The sequence below is a fragment of the Pteropus alecto genome, unplaced genomic scaffold (assembly GCF_000325575.1).
Source record: "Pteropus alecto unplaced genomic scaffold, ASM32557v1 scaffold121, whole genome shotgun sequence".
NCBI classification, from domain to species: domain Eukaryota; kingdom Metazoa; phylum Chordata; class Mammalia; order Chiroptera; family Pteropodidae; genus Pteropus; species Pteropus alecto.
In genome coordinates this window covers 1,221,711-1,229,883 of record NW_006434369.1, presented here as the reverse complement: position 1 = coordinate 1,229,883, position 8,173 = coordinate 1,221,711, and the positions used below count along the sequence as shown (strand labels likewise).

The 8,173-nt window shown below is 34.6% G+C and overlaps 1 pseudogene; it reads right to left on the bottom strand.

The window, feature by feature from the left end:
* LOC102886730 overlaps nt 1–3,264 on the bottom strand; it is a 4,599-nt pseudogene extending 1,335 nt beyond the window's left edge.
* Between the last annotated feature and the right edge of the window lie 4,909 nt (nt 3,265–8,173).

Genomic DNA, 8,173 nt, shown 5'->3' with positions numbered 1-8,173 from the left:
ACGTGAGGATATATGCATCCTCTACTTTTTTTTTTCATGTCAGGATGATATACCCCATGGTCCAAAACAAGACCTCTGATTAAGCTTGTATTAGTTTTAGCTTTACATTTCATCTCCGTGATCTCAACTATGAAGAGGTCAATAGTGTCATCTTGTTTTTTAAATGTCAAAATGGAGTCAGCTACGGTCTCTGTTAAGAAATAAGTTCACCATAAACTTTAATACATAGAGATGTTCTGGCCACATCTATGAGTGTTTCCCTGTCAATCTCTTTACTTACTTTGACTTGTTCCAAAAACTGAAGTGCCTTTTCCTTTGCAACTTCAAATCCTTCTGTTATTTTTCTGGGTCGTAGACCAATTAGGAATGTTCTTTATGGTATTCAATTTGGTATAAAATAAGTGAATTAAGGATGAACTTCATTTGTCCTTCTAACATGGAAATACTATCTAATCATTTTCCATTTGTGTTGTTTCACTTCAGTTGCACTAGAATTCATAGGAACCCCTCAAAAAATCTTCTACATGGAGTCTGTGACCCCAACAGCACCATGTAGCTGTTTTTTATTCTGCTATACAATGTGCTGGAGAAACCCCAAACTGGGTATTCAAGTGTTCATCTACCACACAATAGTGTGAGTACTTGTGCTCTGCACTTCCCCTACCACACCTGCCTGGGGGGTGGGCAGTGTGCCTGGCCCCCTGGGACATGCTTTGCCTATTTTTATTTTTAAATTACAGTTGGCATACAGTACTGTATTAGTTTCAGGTGTACAACAGTGATTAGACATTTACATAACTTACAAAGTGATCACCCCAATAAATCTAGTACCTATCTGACACCATACATAGATATTACAATGTTAATAACTATATCCCTTATGCTGTACTTTACATCCCCGTGACTATTTTGTAACTACTAACTTGTACTCCTTAATCCCTTCCCCTTTTTCACTCACTACCCCCCAACATCCCTCCCATCTAGCAACCATCAAAATGTTCTCTGTTTCTACAAGTTTATTTCTGTTTTGTTTCTTTTATTCTTTAGACTCCATATAAATGAAATTGTATGGCATTTGTCTTTCTCTGTCTGACTTGCTCTGCTCAGCATAATACCCTCTAGGTCCATCTATGTTGTTGCAGATGTCAAGATTTTATTATTTTTTAATGGCTGAGTAATACTCGATTGTATATATGTATCACCTCTTCTAAATGCATGAGGTCCTTCATGGGATGGGATTCACCCCAAAGTATTTGAAATGGGAGAGAACTGGCCTGTCCCAATATCAGTACAGCTACACTTTACAACTCTTGCAGAAGGAATTGAGGAGCCCATGGTTTGCAAACACTGTGCCTCATGTGCTAACTTTAGCTCTACAATGTCAGTTCTTGGGTTTTTAGTCACATTATCTTCCAAACCAGCTCTTTAACCTATGTTCTTATTTTTAATTGCATCGTATCTCTTGTTCACGGAGTCTGTAAATCCCAGTGTCATTTTTATATTTCTTTTCTTTTCCCTCTGCTCTTCCATGTTCTGTTTCCTATCAGCAATATCACTAAGCCTTAACCATTTTTCATGCTTGGTGTTATTTAAAAGAGTTGCTGTGGACTCTACTCAGGTTCTCAATTTCATTCTCCTGCCGTTCAGGTTAAGCAGCTTTGCCTATAGGAGTAGTCTGATTAAAACTGACTGTTCTGTGTGCCATAAGCTCCCCAAACAGTCCCTGGGCTCCCTAATCTGCGCTGTGTGCTTGCCTGTCCAATATGATGCAAACTTCAGTTGCTTATCTCAGACACCAGTTCCTCCACGAAGCCCTCCTGAGCTATCCAGAAGTAATCTCTCCTCTGAGCTTTTGTAGTTACTGCTTGTAACTCACTTAGAGCATGGTTTTTATACTACCCTTTATTCAAGAAATTAATTTTTAAATGAGTCTGTGTTTGATAAATAGAAAATCTTATCTTTTTCTCAAATATTCTTTGGTATTTCAAAACATACTAAATATTGTGATTTAAAATAGATCATGGGAATTATAATATTGAGTATTCTTTTTTAGAATATGCATATTCCTCTCAAGACTCTGGTGTATTTTCTGCTCACTTCACTCTTTTTCCAAGTGCCCCTTATTGAAGTTTGCTGATTTGAATATCTTACCTTAGACCTCGGATGGTGGAGACTGTGCCCACTAGTTCTCCATTTCCCCCTAGTATCTAATGTATAGTTAGTGTTCAATAAGTATTACTTTTGGTTAATAGGGAAAACTGGATAAGGCTTAGAAAGTCTAACACATATAAAAACTACACAGTTAACCAGGCACTGAACTACGGTCAACCGAATAAGCTGAACTGTCAAGAACTCACTTACAGAACACATGGGTTTATGATTAGAACAGAAACCGTGGCTGTATTTCACATTGCAGAGGGAAGAGTAAATGTTATGCATGCCACAGAGGCAGAGCTCCTAGACATGTTTCTCTCTTTTTATTCCTGTGCACTGATTTTTATTTTGGCAAAATGAAACAGAGAGCTAGTAAACTCCCATCTCCTTTGTCTTTATAAATAGAATTACTGGATTGGCCTTGCAGTCACGGCCTCTCTGGAGTGCCCGCTCACTCGGTTTGAGGGAACAGCATTATATCTGAGTCTTAGCAGAATGGAAACCCTAAACAACTCATTGATTTCTTTCTCCGCCACCATCCACATGTGAGATCTCTGTTGGAATAAAGAGGCTCCACTATTCAAGGCCACAGTGCTAGAATCAAATCAGACACTTATTTTCTTAGGTGGCTTAAGGTTAAATAAATAAAGAAATAATTTAAATGGAGGAAAGCTATGTACTTTCAATATCATCTTAAAAATGAATATCTATAGAAACAGTAGATTAAGTGGTTAACTCGGGCTGAGGGAGGGAGTGGGGAGTCACTGTAAATGGTATAATGTTTCTTTTTAGGGTGATTGAAATGTTCTAAAATTAGATTGATGATGGTTGTACAGTTGCACAGTTGAATTATACAATGAAAATGGGTGAATTATACAATGAAAATGGGTGAATTTTACTGTATTTAAAATAGACCTCAAAATTATTTTAAAAATGAGTAGAATGATGTGAGGGAGAAAAACAGTGTGGCATCTGGGGGCCTCACTGTTAGGCAGGAGTGTGGCCAGGGCCAATTGTGAGGCCCACATTGGTAGGATGACACCAGAGACAGTGGCTCAGCAATCACCCTGACAGGCAAGCGTTCATCCAGTAACAGCAGGCATCAAGCATGATGCAATTCCCTGCTGTTAGTATAGTTATATTGATTTTAGTTTTTAATTTTTTTGCTTTTGTTTTTGTTTTTTTTTCTACCTTCTTAGCTACTAAAGCATAAACACCTGTGTTTTTCAGTTGCCTTTTCAGAAGGAAAAAACAAGGGTTTTGTTAATTTCTCTATTTGGGGTCCTCAATCATCAACACCCCTCACTGGCTGAACCAAATACAAACCTTAAACAATGCTGGAAGCATCAGAAAAGGTCTATAATACGTGTTTGCTGTGAACTCACTTGTGTATCTCCAAAAGCCCTGCTCCCCAACATAACTATATCTGAAGATAAGATCCCAAGGAGATAAGGATCAATGAGTTCATGAAGTGAGACCCTAATCTGAATCCCCTGCCCAACTCCTCCCCTATATAGGGCCACTGTAAAAAGGAGAGAAGGAGCCAAAAAAGAGTTCTGATCAGGAACCAAATCAGCTGGTACCTTAATCTTGGATTTCCTAACTCTCAGAACTGAGAGAAATGAATTTCATTTTTTAAGCCACCAAATCTGTGGTATTTTGTTATGGTAGCCTGAGCTGACTAACACAGTGTCTTTCCAGAAGGAACCATGCCCATGTGTTGAGGGTGTTAATTTCTCTATAATAGTAGATGTCCTGAAATATTTGACCTATTTTGTTATTATTGTTACAGAAATAAGGACAGGGTCATTTTTCTTTTGTCTTGTGACCTCCTCTCCCCCATTCTCCCTTGGGCTTTTCTTATACTTTAACAATAATAGGATTGCTCACAGTAGAAAGCATACGTTTAATATAATTTTTAGTAAAATTTCTTAGAAATATTTGTTCACAAAGTCTTTCTGTCCATTGACCCTGTACCTCTACACACTCAAGCACTAAATGTATTTGATTTTACTTCCTACGTATTTCTTGAATCTGTTCCCTCTCTTGCCTCATTCCCTGTGCCTTTAATTATGTCAATGTCATCTCTCACATGGGTTTTTATAATTACCTCCAAAATCTCCTTTGGCTATATATTTGCTTGTCAATGGCTACTCATTGCTCTTATATCAATCTTTAAGTTGCAGTACATGAACACATTATGCTGTTTCATTCCTGTGTCTTCGACAGGCCATTTAGCTACAGAAATGTCTTCACTACTGTATGCCCTCATCTATTTTTCTTTATGGCTTAAATAATATGGCCAGAGTGAACTTCTGTAATTTATAATTTAATATGCAATTTTTTTAACTGGAACATTTTTTGAGGATAAAAGTAAGAACTAATTATTACTCCAGAACCACAAGCATAAAAAAATTATCTTGGGTAAATAGAATAAATAATTATATTATTTCTAATTAAAACTTTATACTCTTATCTCCTTTAGGAATCTATTAATAACATGCTATAAATCCCCTTTTGTTTCCACATAATGCTGTTTACACCCTTAATATAATGTATTAAAATGATCTTTTTTATATTCTGGCTCTTCAACCTGATTTGAAAGGAGGAACTGGATCTTTCTCATTTTTCTGAGGGCCACCACTTAGCCCAAGATCCTATTGATCAGAGAACCATAAAGAGGTAAACACCATATCTGTTGATACTTTCCCTAATTTGCAAGTCACAGGTGAGGGTTTGACAAGCTCTACAGAAGTCTAGCAGCTTTGCAAGGCTGAGGATACTAAAATGGAATTTCAGTGTCCCCTAAGTCTAGCATTCCCTAGGAAAGACTCCAGATTTTTGGTTGGAACCTCAAAAAAGTGCACACAAGTAAGAGAAGTGAAAAGAAAATAGAAAATCAGTCTAACTCAGAAAATAGAAGATCAACTTAAACTCAGATTCAAATCAGCACAATACTTCATCAAATGAAAAGTGATCTGCTTCTAACTTAACTGATTGCTAGAAGCAAAATTAAATCCAAACCTAGAAAAGTATCATCTAGAGCCTCAAATTATCTCTCCATTTTTTTATATACAATGCCTGGCATATAATGAGACATAATGACTTACCAGCGGACTAGATAAGTTGAACAAAAATAAGAAATATCAATAAAAAACCCATGAGTCATCTACATAGTGCAGTTATCAGACATAAACTTAAAAATATCTCTGATTAAAATATTCAAGAAATTATGTACTAAAATAAAGGTTAATAGCAGAGTATGGAAAATATTTTTAAAAGAAAAATAACTGAAATCAGATATGGATATATGGGTTTAATAACAGATTAGACACAGCTCAAGAGATGATTGGAACTATGGGTCTATTTCTATTTTATTTCTAAAAGTAAGTCAGAATAAAATATTAATACTAAGATATGAAGAGAGAAAAATGATAAAACTATGCAAAAGAAGATATATATAGAAAACAGAGGATTAGTCTAACATACATGTAATTACAATCTTAGAAGGGGAGGAGAAAAAATGGTAAAAAAAATTAGGAGATGTTTGAGAATTAGACAAATCAGATAAAACACATCAAGTCACAAATTCAAAAAGGCTTAAAGACAAATGTAAAATATATACATATATACCAAACCTAGACACATCATAATAAAATGTTGCAAACTGAAGACAAAAAGGAAATCTAAAAAGTGTCCAGAGAGGTTTCAGCCATATATGAGTACCTTGTATAATACCAATACTTTCCCCAAGATCTGCTATAAAAGCTAGACAAAATATCTTTTTAAAAAGTTCAAATTACTGGAGGGCAAATAATGCAATTAGGACGCACGGTACTACAATTTCTGAGTGAAGGGAAGCACAATGTGGTGAGCTTCAAAGTCACACTGACTTTTCTCTCAATGGTATTTGCCAGATCACAGCACCAGTGAAACAGTGCCTGAGCAGAAAACAATAGACTCACTGGCCTGAGAAGCCAAAGGCTGTAACCTGGGGCCGCCAAAATTGCTAATATGTGAAGGTCAAAATCCTAGAGAGAAATAAGTTCAAAATTTTGCACATAAGTCATTAGCTGATATCTAAGTTACACATGTGTGGAGTAAAATTAAAACAACAACAACAACAAAACAGTTGAAAACAGCATCAGAGATTTGAGAAGTTTTGACGTTTGTGGAAATAAATACAGGAGTTCCAAGTGTGCCAAGGAGGATAGACTCTATAACTACTCAAACTTTTAGTCGAGACTTAAGAAAGGCCTCTTAAGTAAGGCCGATACCAGCTGTTAAGGGAAAACCTATAATATAGACCAGCCCTAACAAAGCGAAAAACAAACCTTTGACAGGGTCCAGGTGATGTACCTATACTCTGCCTGCCAGAGGAGTCACCATTCAGAGCCTCTACATATGTCATCACCAAGTCTATTATTAGTAATAAAAAAAAAATGAGGTATAGTAAATACATGACCAAATACTGAAGACCAAAGAAAAAAATTACAATAGGAAATGACTCAATGTGATTCAGATATTGGGATTAAAAGACAGAATTATTAAAATAATTATGTCTTGTATGTTTAAGAAAATAGAAGAAAAATGGAGAATTTAATCAGGGACTCGAAATCTATGAGAGAATCAAATTGTATATTGGAACTGAAAAATACAACATCTGAAATTAAGAATTTGGTAGATTGTTTCCATTGATTAGTCAAAGCAAAATGGGATTAATGAGCAGGAAGGCATATCAATATTAAATGCTCATACTGAAGCAGGGAGGAGAAATGAAAAATATAGAACAAATCTGAAGAGACATATGAGACTGAAGCAATTTCTAAATAAATACTGAACAAGAATTTTCAAAACTAACAAAATCTTCAAAACACAGTTTCAACATACTCCATGAATTCCAAACAAGAGTATCTATACCTAAGAGAAATTACATCTAGGCACATCATAATCAAATTGATAAATAAATAAAAAGAGGAAATTGAAAAACAGTGGAGTAGAAAGTTATATTAAAAGGAGCTGCAACAATACTGATGGATCAGTAATTGCCTAATCAGTATTTTTCATCAGAAATGTTGAGAATAAGATGATAGTAGAATAATACTTTTAAATTATGGAAAGAAATTATCTGCCAACTCAGAATTCAAAAACTTCTTCAAATGTGAGAGCAAACCGATAACACACACAAAAGAAAGATGAGAAGTCTTGATCATCACAATTGCACTATAAGAATTCTGAATTCTGTATCAACAAAGATGTTGATCCTAGGAGGAAACACAGAGATGAAGAAGGAAAAGTAAATCATCAAAAAAAAAAAAAAAAAGAAATAATAAAAAAAAGTAAATATTTTTGTTAATATAAGAGTAAATAAGCAAATAATAGACAAATATAAATGAATGATAAAATAGTAAATTAAGCCAAATAAATTAGTAATTAAGAGTAAATGGATTTAATTCTCTAATAATAAGACATAATTGTCAGAGTAGGAAAAAACAATAAAACTTGATTATATGGAAGAGATTAAATGGAAGAAATTAAGTATCTTTCTGTTTATTAGGGCCAATGAAAATAACTTATTTTAGTCTGATTTTATTTTTAAACTTTTGAGTCTATCTTAAATCATGTGCTTTATTTTCTGAGAAGAAATCACTCAGCATATTTAAATCTCTGATTATGTTAAATAGATACAGTTCTTATATTAATATGCTTTTAACTCTAGCCAGGTTTATCTATGACTGAAGTAAAATCTGTTCATATCAGTGTTTTTTGATATTCGTTCAAGCTAATTATTAAATGTATGTAATTATTTTATAGTTGTATTCTGATTTTCCAATAAATAGAATAAATTATTAGTCAGTTTTGATGCAGTAACACAAAAGAAATAACATTGATAAACCCCAGTTCTGCTGTCTGATTGCCCTCAGTTCATGGTTTTCTATAGCTCTTGCATCATCTTCCAGTATGTCCTTCTTTTGCTCCCACTTTCTTTGGCCATATCTGAAGGGGACATTGTAGAATA